This window comes from Passer domesticus, chromosome 2 (genome assembly GCF_036417665.1).
Source record: "Passer domesticus isolate bPasDom1 chromosome 2, bPasDom1.hap1, whole genome shotgun sequence".
In the NCBI taxonomy this organism is placed as follows: Eukaryota; Metazoa; Chordata; class Aves; order Passeriformes; family Passeridae; genus Passer; species Passer domesticus.
In genome coordinates this window covers 63,532,525-63,551,602 of record NC_087475.1, presented here as the reverse complement: position 1 = coordinate 63,551,602, position 19,078 = coordinate 63,532,525, and the positions used below count along the sequence as shown (strand labels likewise).

The 19,078-nt window shown below is 40.8% G+C and overlaps 2 long non-coding RNA genes across 2 annotated transcripts; both read right to left on the bottom strand.

The window, feature by feature from the left end:
* Nucleotides 1-162: 162 nt before the first annotated feature.
* Nucleotides 163-2,394, bottom strand: LOC135295478 (uncharacterized). The gene is made up of 3 exons (XR_010357589.1): nucleotides 2,298-2,394; nucleotides 1,834-1,891; nucleotides 163-298 (listed from the first exon to the last, which is right to left on the bottom strand). It is a non-coding gene; the product is annotated as an uncharacterized LOC135295478 (long non-coding RNA).
* LOC135295477 (uncharacterized) lies at nucleotides 2,384-18,979 on the bottom strand. The gene is made up of 4 exons (XR_010357588.1): nucleotides 18,946-18,979; nucleotides 14,706-14,832; nucleotides 2,899-2,979; nucleotides 2,384-2,468 (listed from the first exon to the last, which is right to left on the bottom strand). It is a non-coding gene; the product is annotated as an uncharacterized LOC135295477 (long non-coding RNA).
* Between the last annotated feature and the right edge of the window lie 99 nt (nucleotides 18,980-19,078).

Below are 19,078 nucleotides of genomic sequence, written 5' to 3'. Positions count from 1 at the left end.
TGGATGCACAGAGCCCAGCAGGGTCCTGGAAGCTCATCAGCTCACAGAGCATGGACAGCCTCGTGCAGCAGCTCCAGCGTCTCAGCCTCCCACAGACACAAGGACTGTGCATGGGAGACATGGCAATCCCCAGCACCAGGAGAGCTGGGTGAGCTACCAGGTCTCCCAGGCAACCCAGGTGAAGGAGCCTGCATATTTTTCCAGCTGCTCAGTCAATGTTTTGCTGTCTGGAGGCACAAAATTCTAGTGGCAGAGTTTCACTTTTTTTCCTGCCAAAAGATTCTTGGTAAAAATGGATCTGTCAAAAAACCAGAAGGGATTACCTCCATTGAAGATTTTAGCACTGCATGACTTCAACACGGCAGCTTAGCCTACTAACACATATCTATTTCCAGAGACCAAAATTACAAGCCTACATTCATTTTCTGTGCAATCTAGAAAAAAACCAGCATCCAATGTTAGTAGCTCATCTGCTGTCAGCCATAAGGCTGGATGGATGGGAAGACAAAAGTGACAGCTGCATGAAGAAGGGGGAAAAAGCAGGAACAATTTTAAAAGGAATTATACAGAAAGGAAAAGCACAGACGGTTTTCAAGCTGTTTCTCCTGCAACATTAGTAATGACATCCTTTTTAATTGCCTGTGGTCCATTCTTATTTGTTTGCAGTTCCTCATTAAAACACTGTTGAGAGTGGAGGAGCATTAATATATAGCTGGAATGGAAAAAGACATCTAATGCTGTCTTTAAGTAAAATAAACTGTTCTTTTTAACTGTGAAGCGTTAAAACTGTTAATGTGTTTGCCAGCTCCTTCAAAGGAGGCTGTGGGCCCTGGCAAAAATTTATTGTCTCCAAAAGCTGTGGAGCTGATGGCAGCTGGGAGCATTATTGCTCTTCCCAGAGAATAATCGATCCAATTCTTGATTCTGAAAAGACTGAACTGGAGCAGGACAAAACACCAAACATCTTCTAAGGCCTTCATCTAAAACCCATTGAAGTCACTGGAAAGAATAGTGTCTTTTGGGCTTAAAACCTAAGACAGACAGACTCAGAAACTGTGACTGTAAAAAAAAAAAACAACTCTTTTTTTTTTTTTTCTCCAGCTAGCTAAAAGCATTTCAGATCTAGCATGTGCAAGCTTGTCAGCACTTCAGGTATGTTCTGTCTTCTCCATGTAATGTACCTCTCAAAACCTTTCTGCAGCCATTTCTCCACCTTCAATCACCATGGTGCTGAAGTTACGTTCTGCTTGTGTTATTATTTCTGGTTTGCATGTGAAACATTGCAGGACTGCAAACTGGTGGGATAATGAAAGTGTGGAATTGAAGGATTTGGCAATGAATCTAGTTACCTCTGTCTTAAGATTTGGTTTCCCAAAGACTTGTCATTTGTATATGTTGGCACATATATGCATGCATGCACACAGTGCTGTGTTTTGGTCTGTGTTTACCACATATTAAATGTTCTGTGAATCCTGAGAATTCTGCTGAATTCTCCTTCCTCACAAATATAGAAACTCACAGCAAAACAAGCTGCCTTTTTTCTTTTTCTCACAATATCCCTGACCCAAGAGCTGGATAAAATCCAGTCACAACATTCTAAAATCAGAATGACCAGATGTAGATGCTCTGCTTCTTCTATCCAATGGCCAAACACCACTATAAGATACAACCTGCAAGACCTTCCACACAGCCCACTACCACCAAGTCCACTTTCATATCAATGTACTCATTAACGATAGTCACCAAAAACTTCACGACAGACCATAATGTCCCTCTTGCACAATGTGAGACATAAGTTCCTCAATCTTTTCACCTGAGGCTGATGGGTCCTACCTGCCAGAAGTCCCTCTCCCTGGGGCATGTGGGAAATTCTTCCTCCAGGCACTGGTTGCTGCCAACACAAAGCAAGTTTAAATTTTTGCCCTCAGTCTGGATTTTAATGATGTTCTTTCAGATAAAACTCAGATGGGATTAGATCTCACTGGATATATTTTCTATCCTACTGACTTTGGGAAACGGTTTATTGTTTGATGTTTTTTAAACCGTATTTTATAATGCCATATAAAGTTATCTATAGATATGATTCTGAAAGACATCATAACATGACCTTTTGTCCCTTTTTTTCCACTGGGAATTTCAGGACAATTTCCGTGTGTATATGATGGGGCATAAATACATTGAAAAAAAAAAAAGTCCATTTATAAATGAAATTTCTAGCCATGAAAATTGCTAGGATTAAATATTTCTTTCATAATTAATTTGCAGCTAGTGTCCCCCAGATAAAAATGAGGATTCACTTAAGCTCATCTTTGTCACAGGCTACATGTTTTTGTGATGTGATCTCGCACTCCTCATGCTAATGAGTCCACATGTTTTTTTATCCCTCTTATTAACTTTTTTTCAGACAGGAAATCTCCAGCTCTCCAGGCTGTAATCTCCTCTGCGTTTTCTGGTTACTCCATCATATCCTGGAAGGGACATAAAATTAAGATCTTTGACTCCCTCAAGCTTTGTTTATTGAAACTTACTGGGGTAAGTTTAGAAAACTTCAGGTTTTGGTGATTTAATGATCAAAGTAACAATAAGAATATGTGAAAAAGAAACTTAATTTGTGCTGGCTACAAGTGGGTGCTGCTTATGAATAATAAAACAACTCATTTAAAATTAATTGGGAAAGTTATATAATTTCCAATATCAATTCCAATATAATTTCCAATATTGGATATATTCCAATATCCAATCTTTGTGGTTGGTTGTCATCAGGTGACCTTGTTCACCAGTTCAAGCAGTGTTGGGGATCAGTCTGGGCAGCTCTGAGCTGCCTGACATGGGCTGGCTCCAGAACTGGGTAACAGTCAGTCAATCTTGCATAGGGTTTTACAGTGATGACTAAACTACCTCATGTTTTGCTTTCAGAGTCCTCAGTGCAATGTGGAGAAGCTCTGCAGAGTCTGATTGGTCTTTTTCTGAAGGAAGAAACTAAAGAGAAATACACAGTTTTATTTGGCAGAGTGTTTCTTCCACTTTGTTGCTATTGCTACAAGACCAGCACTGTAATTCTCTGGAAATATAGAGCATGCCACCAGAGAAGAATTAGCTCAATGGTTTTAGTTTTACACAACTTTCTCAACACCCAGGGACTGATCATTTAGAAGAGAATAAACAAAATGAAGTCAGCTGTTTGTTCAGCATGTTCCAACACCCATCCATCTGCTTCCTTTTGTACTCACAGTCCCTCAGCCACAACTTTTCTTATCAGCCACATTCAAAAATATGACTCATTTTTCACATAATAGACTGGGTGGAAAGTAGAGAAGTTTTTATATGTAATAAAGCTTTCTCTTGCCCAGGATCTCCTGCATTAGCTCATATTCTATTTCTCATCACAGAGAATGACACAATGAAAACGTACTCTTTCTAGCCCTAGTCAGCTGCAGCAGGACTCACTGTCTGTGCCACAATTAGCTCTTCTTGGCTCTTCACAGGACCAGGTACACGAAGCTTTGGTCTACCTAATTCTAGGACAAGGGGACTAAGTACAGCTTATACTCAGTCTTTTCCTCTCTGCACAGGCATCTTGTAAGCTCAGCTAACACACTTTCATGGCTGCAGGGCAGAAGCCACTCTGAAGCGTGAATATTGGCCAAAACATCTGCCCACTCAACTCCCTCAGGTTTTGAATCTGTGTTGCAACAGCATAAAAGCCATATCCCCAGGCAGATGAAGTGGTTCATGGGAGAGGCCTTCAGTAACCATCCCTTTTCCATGGTGTCATGTTGTACTCTGCTGGCAACAAGGCTGATCCTGGATTCCCAGGTGAAGGCTGCGTTTCCCTAGCACATTTATCCCAGCTCTTGCTTTCCACATGCTAGACCGGTTTTAACAACATCTTGCCTGGCTGAGAGACAAGAGGCAAAACACACAGCAGGCTGTCAGGAGATTTCCAGTTCAGATGAAATCTCATGGCTTTTGTCACACAGATTTTGTGCTTTGTCCCAGTGAGACCCTCATCAGACAACCACTGTTGCTGTAGAAATGTCTCACAAGCTCAGCCGATTTCCCTAGGATCAGAACATCAGTGCTGGGCTAAGGAAAGCTCTTATCAGTGTATATTATGTGTCTGACTGACAAACTGATGTTTTGCATTTCTCAGTGTTGACCAATGTAATTTTTCTTTCTTGCTACAATCACAAGTACCCATCCACAGGACAAGAGTGGGACTAAGGCCCATCATATCTGATTGAGATGCTCTAACTTTGCTAGGTCATTTTGTGATGCTAAAGTTATTACAGAGAGTCAAAGGCTTGTGTAAAGAGGAAACAAGATGAAGTTAATATGCTTTAAAATCAAGGCAGCAACTCACCTTTTGTATCTGATAATGACTTGATAGAACTACATGATGCAGACTAAAAAACATCACCGAGGAAAGTTCCACAGAACAAGACCTTTAATATGTCTTTTGCACTTCATTTGCTTCATTCCACATTTTAATTTCCTAAGCATCTCCTAAGTGCATTCAGTAGGATAGTAAGTATCATTCCTATGAGATAGCTAAATTACTTCTAGTGAATTTGTATCAGCACTTATATTGTATTAGCATCATTACACTATAATTTAAACCTTTCATTTCACCACTAATCAAAGACAATTTTTGCATATAAACCAAATCTTCTAATTTGCCTAATTCTCGTGTCTTACTTTCTTTTTTCATAATTAAGCATGGTCACTATAGTCCTCTGTAGGTAATAGAGTAGCTTCTACATATAAGCAACATTGCCTTTTGTCAAGCAAAATTCCTAGGTCTAATAGCCTCTGCTTGCATCTCTGCAAAGCAGCATTATGTACAATATCCACCAGATATAACACTGGAAAATTCTGCTTCCCTTTGACAGGCAATACTGAAAACATCTGCTGGTGTAAGCAAATTGGCTGAGAAAACTGCATGCTCCCACTTTAGGAATGTTTTCTATTCATTTTTCATCTCTCTAGTGCATAGATCCATCACTTGTATTGCTGACACATATTAGAACAGAAATTGTAACACTAAAGTGCTGGAATTATCCAAAAGACGAAAGCACAATTTTGCTATGTCAAGAGTTTGCAAATGGCTGATAGAGGCTCTTTGCTATTTGAAATGGCAAACTGTAGTAAACCTAACACAACCTTAAATATTCTAAAATGAAAACTTCCTTTGCTTCAGCACAAGAAATCTTAGCCACTGCTAAGATCCTCATCAATAAAGACACCATCTAAATTACATTTGACTCTTTCTTGAGATGCAATATACAATGTCTGCAGGCCATAGCCATAGAAACATAAATATTTTGCTTCCCTTTATGCAACTATTCAATGGAAGGAAAAACGAAATCAAACTAATGATGAAGAGCTGGTCTCTATGTATGAACTCACTCCTGGGTGACCATCAGGCCATGCTTGTGTTCGCCAGCAACAGGAGAGACTGTAGCTAGAAAGCAGGGACTGCCTTTGATAGTGCACAATAGTAACTTTCTTTAAACCATCCAGAATTATAAGCTATACAATAAGAATTAGCCTTATATCTCCACCATTTGTGTGTGCCTGGGAAAAAGCTCTTTCTGGTGTCAGTGATGAAAATAAAAGAGATGATGTATCCAACATACTGCTCCCAGCTGACTGTTAAAAAAACCAAGCTTTATTGTGAAGACCAGGTTTTGGAAGATCAAACCTATGGATGTACACACACATTCTTCACATCATTGCAAGAGCAAGTCAAATGTCAAGAAAGGCCACGCAAAATCAGTCAAGATGCTTGCTTTGCCTGGCACCCTGATTGTAACAGGGGACAAGTCAAGGATGCCTGTGGAGCAGTTCAATAAGAAACAAGTATGTAGTGATGTTTTCCTAGAATAGTCGTTCAGCTGTCTACAATTCTTGCTTAAAGATTTGCTGCAGGAGAAAAGTCTGGAGATTTAATATCCCTTGATGGGTTTTCCTTCAGTGAATGTCAGCCTTTGGCAACACAACATCTTGCACAGAAGAATTCTTTGGAATGAGTACACATCATGGGAAAAAATGTTGCAGAATTAGATCACATACATTATACACAGATGCATTAGAACTACCTGCATGAAAATCACTTCCTTTCATCTTTACTGAACCTGCTGACTGTCACCTTTCTTTGAGACTCCTTGCTTCTTCCACTGAAAAAGGAGAGGAAAAAATTGTTCCTTCCTACATGTGAAGAAAACATTGCCTGGTTCAGAATGAGGATGTACCTAGGGCAGCAACCAGCTTTTGTGTGCGTGACAAAGAAGTACAGGAACAAGGCAAACTTATATACTACTTCCCCCTAGTATTCTCCTACCTTGAAATTATTTTTCGCATGGACAATTTTGTTTGTTTATTCTAAATTATTTTTTGGCCCCTTGAGACAGAACAGAAAATCATGGTGCACATGACAGAAAGCATGCATCTTTCTGGCTTTTACAGTGGTGAGAGATTTTCTTTGATTTCCAAACTTGGTGTGAGTACAGTCAAATTGTAATCACCCCTTCCAGGCTGTAGACCTTTGACACAACTCCAGGTCATTTCTGGCAGGCTGGAGGGTCCCAGCCTCCACATTCAATCCATGCATGGAACCCAGGTTGTTCACCTTGGTCATCTTTAACTGTAAATCTTATTGGAGTTAATAACCACTGAGCAGGGGCCCTCAATGTTGCACAGAATGCAAAAAACCCTCTGAATTTACCCAGTGGTGTGCAGTAACTTGGGGGTTTTTGTCTTTTTCTGAACTCCTAGGTCTCCATACAATGAACTTTTGTGTTTGAGAGACAGATGTGCGCTCAGAGCTTACACCTTTACCTTTATCTTAGGGGTAAGAGAGGCTTCTGATGCACATCATTTTGCATCCATCTCCACTAAATTTCATGTGTCATTTAATTACTCTGTTATTCATACTCACATGGTGCTTTTGCAGCTCTTCAAAGTCAATCCTCATCTTTGCTGTTTTGCAGAACAGCAAAGTATTCTGCATATCATCTTTAAATTTTATCTCCTCATTTTTTACCTTCCTTTCTAGACTGTTTTAATCTGTGGAACAGCTAAGTCGCAGTAAAGGCTTCTGGAACACACCGGTAGCACCCCCTTTTTGCCCTAAAAATATTATTTTCTTCTACCTCACTATTAACACAAGGACCTTACCTTGTATTAGGGTAAGCACCAGCTTACCTTAACACAAGGTGCCTTGTGTTAGGCACCAGCTGCTCAGTTGTTTGAAGGGTTTAAGTTTAGATTCTTCAATATTATTTAGATATCATCAGATAGGCTGAATCCAGACCTCGTTCATTCTCATAACTTTTCATTCATAGGAACCCAATATGCTTTTAGTGACACAATCTACCACTGAAAAAGTTCTTCCTCACTAGAAAAAAGTTCTTCCTCACACTGTCTGGTTTATGCACATATCCACCATTCTCTATGGTTCTTTAAGAGCATTACTAGTCATTTGCCCAGTACACATGCCAGGTTTCCACATTAGTGGCTTAATTTTTCACATTAACTTTCTTCCATTCATTTAGTAGCAAGACAGCTCTGAGTGCAGTGTTATACATTACAGTGAGAAATGCAGCACTTTCTGCCTGGAGCTTCTTGGGTGCTCTTTGGATAAAAACCATCAAGTAATGGGGACTCATTAATGTTAATACTATCTGCTTGTTCTAAGACACTTTTAGTTAAAATTGAGATGTTCCATTGATACGTTCTCTGCAAGAAGGGGTATCCAGACTCTTCTTCAGTGGATAGATCCAAAAAGCATGAATACTTCTTTTTTTTCTGTCTGTGGCTTTTTCTTCCCTGCATGTTTCACACTCCACTCATTGAGCTACTGAAACAAACCCCTGTCAGGCTTTCTGACATGGTTTTAGGATTTATTAATTGATTTTAGTAAATAATTCCCTGGGTTATTTGAATTTGGGAGGGGGATTTAGGAGGAAGATTTTTGGCCTGCCTTGCTACACTTTTGAACTTAATTACAGCAAACAGATCTTCCCATTCACCCTGTTTGGGCACAACTTCAGCTGCTCAAAGGAAGTCTTCTTGTCTGTAACAGCATTCCTTTCTGTGGTGTGTATGTATGCTACCCTCCTTCTGTGCTTTCTCAAATCTTTTTTGATTAACAGAAAGTATTTTTTTTTCTTCCTTCACTGTGGAACTCTTACCTGGTAAAAGTTGTGTGCAGAGATTCAATGCCCTTGTAAACGCTTAATAAACACACACTCCTTTATATAGCTCCCCATTGTAAAATTTAAAAGCTGTAAGGGTTTGTCGCTTCTTTGAGAGTTCTTTCTTCTTTTGATCCTGCAAATGCTGTGAACTCATGTACATCAGGGTCACAACTACCAAATGGCTCTTCCACAGTAAGTGGCTAAATGCTAATATTGTTCCTTCATGAAGTCCCAGGTAATCTACTCCAGCTGAGGCAGAGTGACTGGACTAGACAATATCCACATGTGCCTACAACTGTGATATCATTACAATATCTGTGATATTATTAAGTAATATCATTTAATAACAATAATATACCCAAAATTAGTGTAATATGATGCTGTGATTTAACCATGATGTTGTTGGCTAAGAACAGTACAATAATTGAAATAAAGTCAAATATAGTGCTACTAAATAGCAATTGTAAGGAAAAGAGAGAATGCATAAAATGAGAAAGTAATAAAACAATACACAATACATTTACTTACTGCCCATTGACCAATGCCCAGGCAGTCCCTTGTGCAGCCATCAGCCCCTACTCTCTCCCCCCAGCTGGAATTACATCTCTGCCTCTTCTTGGCCTTGCACAATGTGTCAGGAGCCTTTTGGACAGTACAGCCAGAGAGATCCATCCTGGTACTCAGCTTCCTGCTGAACACAAGTACCAACACCTCTCCAGTATTTCCTAGAAGCTGGTTCAGATGCATTTTGAGGTTCACTTGCCAAGGAAGCCACTGCTATGAGTTCAGTTATTTATATGGGTGATGATCAAACTGGCCACTGTTACAGCTTTTCCTCCCTTCCATGGGCATCTCTGCCTCCAGAGGGTTTACCTTAAGCAAGCAGCTTAATTCTGATATATAAGACATGGGGGAGGGAAGGGAGTGATGGCAGCTACTTCATTCTGATTAGTAAGGGAAATACAGCAATATCAGGGCACCCCCGGGGAAAAATTCATCTACTTGTGGTTTCCACTGTAAAGTAGAAATATGTCAGTATTAAGTTACTCCTAAAACAGTTATTTAAGGAATTAATAAAGGACTTAATTTCTCAAATTAAAGATCAGGGGATTAATTTTAGCCTGAAAAGAATATGTCTGATGCAGGAGAATCTGTTTTTATTGAAGCCAGTAGGCCAGCTAGTAGGCCACACTTGGGTCATACTGGAAATTAAATGCCTTCCTAAGTGATATTAAAACTCCATGGCAAAAGAGGGGAAGGTTTAAAGACTGAAGATTTAACTGAAAGTCTGTAAGGGGGCTTCTTGAAGCACAGGAAGACCTAAAAGGAATCAAGGGGAAAGGGTGGTTTTAAGTTTGTTTCTTAATTTCCATAGCACAAGATTACTAACTCAGACATGTTTAGTACTTGTCAGACCATGACTGGAAGGGCTCGGAAGATGGGCAGAGATGTCTTCATCTCTCCCAGTGGCATCACTAATCAATAGATAAAGACAGGCTGAGAGCAAAGCACACAGATCAACACTAAGACCTGAACTGCCAGAGACAAGGAATTGTCTTGTGGGAATTCCGGTTTGTTCATATCAATGATGCCTGCTTACACTTGGAAAAGTATTAATGTGGACAGTAATATGTGGACAGTAACAGAATGTGGTGGATTGTTGCTAACACAGCTGTGTAAGAGTATTGATATTGCAAATGCTTGCTTCTCTCCCAGGAACTGTGCTGACAAAGCTGGGTTTGATGGAACCTTGAATACTGTCATTCAAAATAGTGCTGGGAGAGGATGAGGCCTTTGGTGCCCAGACATTCATTAGGAGCACAACTCAGGTCCTTTGAAGGTTGTCTTGGGCTTAAGCAACCAGTTGCTGCATGGCTAAAATTCAGCTCCCCAGGAGGACAAGACTCAAGGTATGCAATTTGCTGAGGGTGACTTTCTAAATCAAGAAACAAAGGAGAGTTTTGTTAACAGACTTCATCCAGTTGTAGGAAGGATATCAAGGTCTGCAACAGATAGATAGGACTGGGTACACCAGGAGAATAGAGTGAGAAAAGAAATATCCTCAGCTTCTGAGGCAAGGGAAGAGTGTCAACAGGGTCACCAGTGTACTGTGTGCACTGAAAGCTGTCCCTGGGATCATCTCCTCAAACAGAGGTGATGAGGTTCTGGCAGCAATTACCAACAACTCTGTGTATCTAAGATGTGAGATGAACAGTAAACACTAGCAGCATTTGCAGTAGAAAAAAATGCTAACCTTAGATGCTATTCCTGGAAAACCCCCCACTGAGAAATCTCATAAATGGATATTTCTAGGAAGACCACGATTCTATGGAACAGCTATTTTAAGACATGCAGGCTAAAATGAGAATAATGAAATGATACATGCCCAGAGACATTCTCAGATGTCAGAAGTGTTCCCAGACAGTCTACAGTGCTAAATGGTTAAAACAATCTGATACTGGGAATGCCAGCCTGGGGTCTCCCAATCTCTGTGTATGTTTTGGAAGTTACCAGGGTCACTATGATGGGTCATTTGGAAAACAGAGGGTCATAACATTTGAAGCAGTCAGTTTTGCAATGTGTGTATAGGCCAGTGTTAGAGGATGGTTCAGCACACTTATTAGTTTAGCCAGAGTCATGGGAATTGCAATAGGCCTGGGAAGTGAGATGAAAAATAGGAATGACTATATCTTTTTAGAGCAGACTCATCTTCCCTGCTAATTCAGAGATTCAGGACAAGAGTTGAGGCATGATCTGGTTGGGAAACAGGAAATTTCTGAGTAAATAAAATATGAGTTTATAAGAAAACAGACAGATCTGAATTGAGGGAGAGGATCCTTGGCTGCAAAACCAATTTAGAGTGGTTCCCAAAGCAGGGAAAAGACATTGAAAAATATACTAACAATTGCCTACCATGCAAAGGCACCAACACTAATTGTAATGAACTGAGCATTCCTACTTTTAATATAATATCTTGTCCATGGAGTAGATTACAAGGAGATTTTACAAAACCACTGCCACTTGGCAGGCATACGTACTGATTCAGCAATTACAGGACTTGAAACACTGCCCATTAAAGGCAAAAGAGAGAAAAACCTACGTGGAGATGTCAAGAAGAAGAGAGACTTTGCCAGACGAGTTGCTTTTTTGGGAGACATTACTAAATTGTACCTCAAATCCATGATGATGAATGAATTAGCCAGTGAGTCCCTATTCCCCTTTCCCTCAGTGCAACAAACCTGCAGAGAACATTTGGGCTATGAAATTTTTGATTCCACTGCAGCGGAGAAAACAGTATTAGAATACTGGTAGACAATATTCCAGTTAATTTAAAGGGTGACTGTTTTTATTTTGTTTCTGGTGATGCATAAACACTTGACTATTGGCATAGAGTGCTGCTTGAGTCTGGTTAAAGAATTATTTGCCTGAGCCAAGGTAATCCATGGAGCTGGGGTGTGCAAAGCCTTGCAGAAGAATGAGCAAAATGTGCACAAAGGAAAATGATGACTGGTCTTGCAACCCATCCATCTGTGTCTCTTCTGTCCAAAGACCAGGTATTCTATTGATGTAACCTTGAGTCCAGAGCAAGCCTTGAACTGATGCTTTGATGTCTCATCTTTGTGACTGTACCTCTGACAGGTGATGCAGTGATATTGCACTAAGCAGGGTGTGTGCACAAAGTTCACTTGATGCAGATGGCTTTCTTATATAAACTATTGTAAAACTCCCAAAATAAGCTGAAGGAACAGCCTGAGTTATTTTAGAGTGTATCTGACTGAGGACATGGACTATCTATGCTAAACCAAATCTTTCTCTACTGAAATTCACTTGGATATATTTCAGTTTTAAGACTGGTTGTTCTTGGCAACTTATTAGCAAAAGCAACAAAAAGCTTTCAGAAAATGGCTTAAGGACTTTGATCTAAGCAGTCAGCAATCTAAAACTACAAATGTCTAGTGCATGCACGGACGAAAAAAAAAGGGTCTTTTTCACAGCAAAATTACTTACCTATGCAATAAGAAAGGATCTTTGAAGTGAATCACTATGCATTCATTTCTGATACACCTTACAATTATGGCTTCATCAGTGAGAAAATCATGACAGTGAATAAAAGGAAAGGTTATTAATTTTGAAATAAGTTTGGGCTGTTGTCTCATTATGATTTTATGCCAGAAGAAAGTAATGTTCGAGGCACTTTGTGGATCTTGCCTATCCAGCCTACCTGTGAAAGGAACTCATTCTAAGCAACCATCTTCATAAAGGTACAGAAAATAAGTCTAGAAAATACCAAGGAACAGCTAAATTATACCAATTTAGGGAAATATCTATAAGAGATTTCACTTAGAGCTCTTCCTTCCCACACTCTGGTATATTGGTAACTGCACTGCCTACCCGAAGTGTCCACAAAAATGAAGATTGCAAAATACAGAAGTGTTACTTAAGGTACAGTGACACTGATTCTCAAACACAGTATTTTCTTTTCAATTGTATGTGTTTCTGGTTACTAGCTATGGGTAAATTATATGGCACCTAAAATAGTCCCTCTGATACTGTTCTATTGCAAGCAATGGTTGTACTGTGCCCAGCGTGTCAGCTCCCAAGCCAAGGCTTCAGGACAATGTCATAAAGTGCACCAAGTTCATTTGGTGCTTGATCTCTTTCCTTGCCAGGTGCTAACGAAGAGTGATGGGCTTCGCTGGGTTTATTGTGGCTGAGAGATGATATGCCAAGAATGATCTGAGAGGGATTTGTCACCTGTCAGAAGGGACAGAGTCTTCAAGGATTGCAGGGGTGCTGCATCCCAGGGGCTAAATACCCCAGCAGAACTGGAGTGCTCCAAAGAAACTAGACAGTGGAAATTACATTTTAAAGGGCCAAAATGTGGATGGTCCCCTCTTCAACACAGTGCTCCTTACATTTCAGGTCTCTTGTTCAGTAATATCTCCATGTGGACAGAGGAAAAAAGAAATCTGAAAAACAAGCCTGAGCAAAGAACTGAAAGCAGAGTTGTGATCTCAGAAGACACATTTTAATGTATCTGCCGTTTTATGAACCACCAAAACAAGCACAGGCAGACACTGCATTAAGAAGTACTTCAACACCCTCTACAGGAACCAGAAATGAAAAAGAAAGTAATTTATACCTGTAGTTAATTCTGGCAAAATTTAAGAAAAATACTAAAATGATTTTATATTACTCAGCCAGTCTTGGAACTCTCATTTTCCTGACCAGCTTAATAAGTGTGTTATATTCTAGAAGCTATTACATGTCTTGTTTATATCTCAGAAAATATGTTGCCTTGAAGGATACAAACCTTCCTCACCTTATCACTTGTCACTTTCTTCTTTCTTGGTTTTAGGAATGGATTGTTACCACCATGCACTTTCTGAAGAACTTTATCATGTTAATGCTTGAAAGTAAATTTAGTCCAATCAGTCCACACTGTATCTAGAAGCCAAATGTGCCTCTCAGCCAGCATCTATAAACAACATTGTAGATAGTTTCTGTGTAAAATTCTAAGCCCTAACTTATTTTGGAAGTGCTGGGAAGGATTTACTTCATTCCTCTTAAGTCATATTGTGCCTCAGCACATGAAAACATTGTTTTCACCAAGGTGGCTTCCTTCTGTCACAGACCAAGAGAGAACAAGATCAGGTGGTCATGAGATAATACAGACAGACAGACAAACCACCAGCACACTGAGGCCTTCTTCTGGCATGGGGTAAGGTCCTGAAGGCTTTCTTCCACAGAAGAAGCTTACAAGCCTCAGCCAAAAGCAGCACAACTCAGGACATGACAGACCACATGCCTAGGCCATGGGAGATGGGGATCAACTGTCCTCGGGGATTTATACTTGGGTGTGATGAAGGAGTGGTGTGTGATTTGGGAGCTTTAACACAACAAATAAGGATGCAAGCCACACACAGTCAAGCAATACACATTCCATTTCCACTTCCCCTGCCAGCCTTAACACATTTTCCTTCCTCACTCACAGACACTGCAGGGCTCTCATGGGCAGTCTCCTGAGAAAGCCCTGCAGAAGCCACACAAGCCTGGGTCTGCAGCCTTACCCCACAGTGCCCAAGGGGAGCCTGCCCAGGGCACTTTAGCAGGAGAGAAGCAGCATCAAGAGAGCTCCTGATGGCCACAGCTCCACAGCTCTCACTGTACCTCTAGTCTGTAGCACAGTGAGGCTGCCCAGAGAAAGATGCACAACTCCCTGTGTGGCCAAGTGTGGGAGAAGTCAGACACATGTACCCTCAACCCACATTCCAGGGGAAATCACCAAGGCAAAATGAGGGTTTCAGCTCTGTTGTTTGGGTTTTCTATCTCCATCTCTTTTTTAAATCGGGCCACGGGCTGCAATGTTCTGTGCCCTGAAGGTCTGTCAGTCTGTGCTGTCTCTGTCAAAATGCTGGGAGGGTGATGACACACGTTCAAGCCAGGACAGGCTGTGGCTGCAAGCAGCAGCTACTCAAGCATAAAATCTCTTCAGGCACATACCTGTTGTGAGGTAAATTTGAGTCCCTTGGCCGTGGGGCAGCACTGAGGCCGGAGATGCCATTGAGGGGTGGTGCAAGGTCTGAGCAAGGCCAGATGTGCCAGCTGTGTCCTACTGGGCAAGTCTGTCCTTGACAGCAGAAGAGAAGGAGCTCGGTTATTCTGGGGTGTGACAGCACTTGGACAGTGCTGGAATGATGCAGGATTTGGTCTGGGGTACTGCTGACAGGGTGATACCAGTGTAAATATAGGCAGAATGCCAGGACATGCAGCCACAGTGCCCACAAGCTTAAATACCTCACACAAAATTGGATAATTTGTTAGCCACAAGCCTCTTGCCCCTTCTTGTACCTGACTTTATTAGCCCCTTCTAACAGATTTGATGTGATTCAAGACATGGGATGGCAAAGCCTCTATTAGCCAGAGCTGTTCACAGTGAAGCTTCAGTTCATCTTTGAAAAGGTCAGACTTCTCACTTGCGTGTTTGGAAAAAGGAACAATTGTGTTATAGAAGAACTAAAAATACCTAAAAACTGACTTGGAATTACTTCTCAAAGAGGTGTCAATCTGCTTGCTAAGTGAATTTGTTTGAATAGGGAGAATTGGTGTGAATAGAGAGAGCAGAATTTCAGGCATGCTGGTTCTTGCAGTCTCTTAATGGATGCCTATTTGTCATATAATTTTACCATTTTCTATTTGATTAAGGGGTTTTTAAATTTTCCAGTAATCTGCTGAATTATGTGTGATCTGTGGGTGTGAGCATTCTTTGATCTCCATTTATATCTACAGAGTTAGCAAAAGTCCCTGCCAGTTCCTGTTAAAGGAAGAAAGCAAGTTCTTACGTGCAGAGTGGTTCATATGACACTTTGCAATCATCTGGATTAAAAACAGTGCCTTTTTTTTTTTCTGAAGTGGCTTTAGAATTTAAATTCCTCAATTAAGCCTTTTTCAGTCTGAACTCAAAACTTGCTTTTATATACACTTGTATTTTCTCTCTCTTCCATGTGTGTCAAAAGAGAGAGACCAGGGAGTTTTGTTCTTTCTTATGGTTGAAGCATGTGGGCTATTTTTAGGAACAGCACAGTGCCACTGCAGGATGGCAGAGGACTGCCATCTTTGTGCTTAGGATGCACAGAGAATGTTCCAAGAGGTGCACATGCAGTTCTGTTTGCAGGTCCTGCTGATGATGGCTGACATCCACTCTAATGCTGAAAGTTTGTTTTTGGGAGAAACAAAAAACACCACAGGAGAGAGAAGGGAGAAAGGGAAAACTGTCTGAGTGAACAGTCAGAGCAGGAAGAGCAGTGATGGGAACCCAGATGAGAATCCTCCTCTGGTAGCCCCTTAGGTGCCAGCATTGCATGTAAATTACTGGACAATATTCATTGAGTATGAAAATTATTTCTGTCTACTTTACCAAAAACTATATTTTGGATTTCTCTAATTCAAACTACAAAATGAGAGATAGGGAAAAAGGGGAAATAAGGAGGCAGACTCATGCCAGTGGTAATTGTCCCCTGTGAAAATACATTATAACCGTGTCTGGGTTTGCAGATACAAAACCATGAAAAGAGCATGAAATACAGCACGAGGATGAGCCCAACAAGGAAAAGGCACCACTTCAGAAGCTCTGAAATCTGCTACCACAGCAGCTGTGGCTACACAGAGGCTGTAGAGCTGGGAGCAAAATGCAGGCTGCAGGGAGGCAAATAGCAGCTCCTCAGCCCTACCAAGGCAATTGAAGGTGAGAGCAGCACCCATCCTAGGAGCTGGGCAGAAAAGCTTCATGTCCAGACACAGACACCTGCTACAGCAGGGCTCTCTCTTCCCTCTGCCACCCAGGCAGCTGCTGGCTGCTGAAACAAATCTCAGCATCAAAGCTGTGAGTCACAGACAGATGTTTTCAGTTCAAGGTTTCCAATGGGGAATGAAATCCCGAAGGAAATCAAAATGATAAAAGCTGTTTTTAACCTTCAGCTATGCCACAAAATCCTCCTTTTTCTTTCAATATTCCTACTAGAAAAGCCAGAAAATCCCAGTTCCACTGAGGGCATTTGGGGTTTTGGATGATACATGCTATAGAAAATCTTGTGACAGGTATGGATTTTGACTAGCAGAGCAATATAATAAAAAATCTGTTAGGCAGGGTGGGTAGACAAAAAAAAAGTTGGTCCAGACTTTAGAAAGCAACAACACCCTTGTACCAAAAACCCATTACTTTAAGGAATAGCTCTTTATACCTATCATCTCCTTTTCTTTGGTCTGTGTATGATTCATCTGAAAGTATAAGGCATCATCTTTTCTTGAAACAAGTAAGTGTGGAAAATCATGTTTCTTTGTAACCAGAGACATGCATCCTGCAGGAAGAACCAATTTAAATGCTTTGCCACCAATTAGGTGATAAAGCATTTAAAACTGCAGTGATATAGAGAATACAAACTGAACTGCATCAGCTACACGTGAAAGGATACCACAAACCCCCTGATTTCTTCCTCAGCACAAACAGGCTCCACTCTGCTCTTAGAGAATGTCTGTTCCTATGGGACTGCTCCCCTGAGGGCCCAGGAGCATGGAAAAAATTGGACTAACGTCATTAATCTTCTTTCATATTTCATGTTAATTGGCACGTTCCATTTAACAACAATAAGGCATAAAACAGGTGTAAAAGAAATACTAAAAAAATTAACACCTGCAGAAAATATTCCATGTCATAAAGTCAAGACTGTGTAAAAAATAATAGCCACTGGCAAAAGTTAGCAGAACAGGATGCAAACCTGGGTCTTGGCATACACCTATTTCAGTCCTTTACATAAGCAGTCATTAAAATAAAAACATAAAAAAAAGATGCATGGAGAGAGCAAGGAGCCATCTCAGTAATGAGACACTGGCGCCATCTAGAAGAGGAATAAAACACACACCTAGAAAAAGTGAGGGGGAGCCTAAAAAGCAGCTCAGCCTGGTTTACAGAGTGTAAAAGGCATTTCCCATCCACAGTATTTTTATGAATGACAAGGAGACATTTCAGTGAAAAGTGTTCTCCCCTTTTCCAACTCTCAGTGACTCTGAAAAATACTTAAAAGTGTCTTAATCCTGTTTTTATGCATATTTTTCATATGACTTAGACCCTAGATGTTTCTGCCCCATGCAGCAGGAATTCTTAGGGAATACTTAGGCAGCTCCTGTCCCCACTTTTCCTGTCACTGGGAGGGCCACAGCAAGGCTGAGAGAAGCACTGTGAATTGCAGTGGTCTGTGTGACTGTGGCTTGCTGCTGGGGAAGCTTAGGGAGGAAGGAAGGAATGATGGCTTTTTTCTTTCTTGGCCACAGCAGACAATGTAGAACAGATGAGGAACCATTTCCAGATGGGAGAGCAAAGGTGGGAAACAGAATTGGTTTTGCTGGCATGTTGAAAATTAACTTTCAGTGCTGTCCTAATTGCACTCTGGTATTCACAAACATTTTGGACATTATTGAACCTTGTAGCACAACAGTAACCACTCAGATATAGAATAGATATATGGAGTCTCTCCCTTCCTTTTATGAGGGATATGTTGCACAACATTCCTGCAAGAAGGAGATACAGCAGATGCAACTTGTCCTTTCTGCTAATAGAGCCACACAGGAGAAAGACCAGACCAGATGAGCCATGGCACAGCTCAAACTGACCACTAGGAACCAGAGGTTCAGCTATCCAAGATGTCCCACTAACTGCGAATTCCCTTCCCATGGCAACTGCCACATCTTGAAAGCATCTACCTGAGCTGTTTTTACACACACATCTCTAATTTTGCAATCCCATCTTCTTCATGTGTTGTTATACTAAAGACAAGAACTGACTGCCCTTCTTAGCTCCACTTTCCACGAAGAAACTGTTCTGTCCTTTCACTTATAAAGGACAAATCAAGGGCCTCAGCAGATGCCCTCTTTCAGGTTTAAATTCCATCTGACATCTGCCTGTGTTCAAATGACTTTTGGTTTGATTCTGTTTCTTTTGTGTGCTTGAGTCGACAAATTTCATAACTGTGGTACAGTCTCTAGCATGTTTCCACGAGACTAGACAGGCCATAATTTCTGAGTTCAAAACCTGCCTATACATCCATGTTGCTCAGAGAGTGTATTCAATCCATAAATTAGCTTAAAAAAAGGGAGAAAGAAAACACAAAAGTATTGTAATTTGTGGTTCCAGTACAGAACATTTAGATAAGATGGTACTAAACAAGGAGAGCTTTAAATGCCCATTTACCAGAAGATTTATGTGTGATTTATGTGCCTCGTGCATTCATTCACTCAGCAAAACCCAGGGCAGAAGCCCTTCACAAGAGTCACATTATTGAGTCACAGAGGTTCACAGAGTCAGCCCCTGGAAACACCAGGGA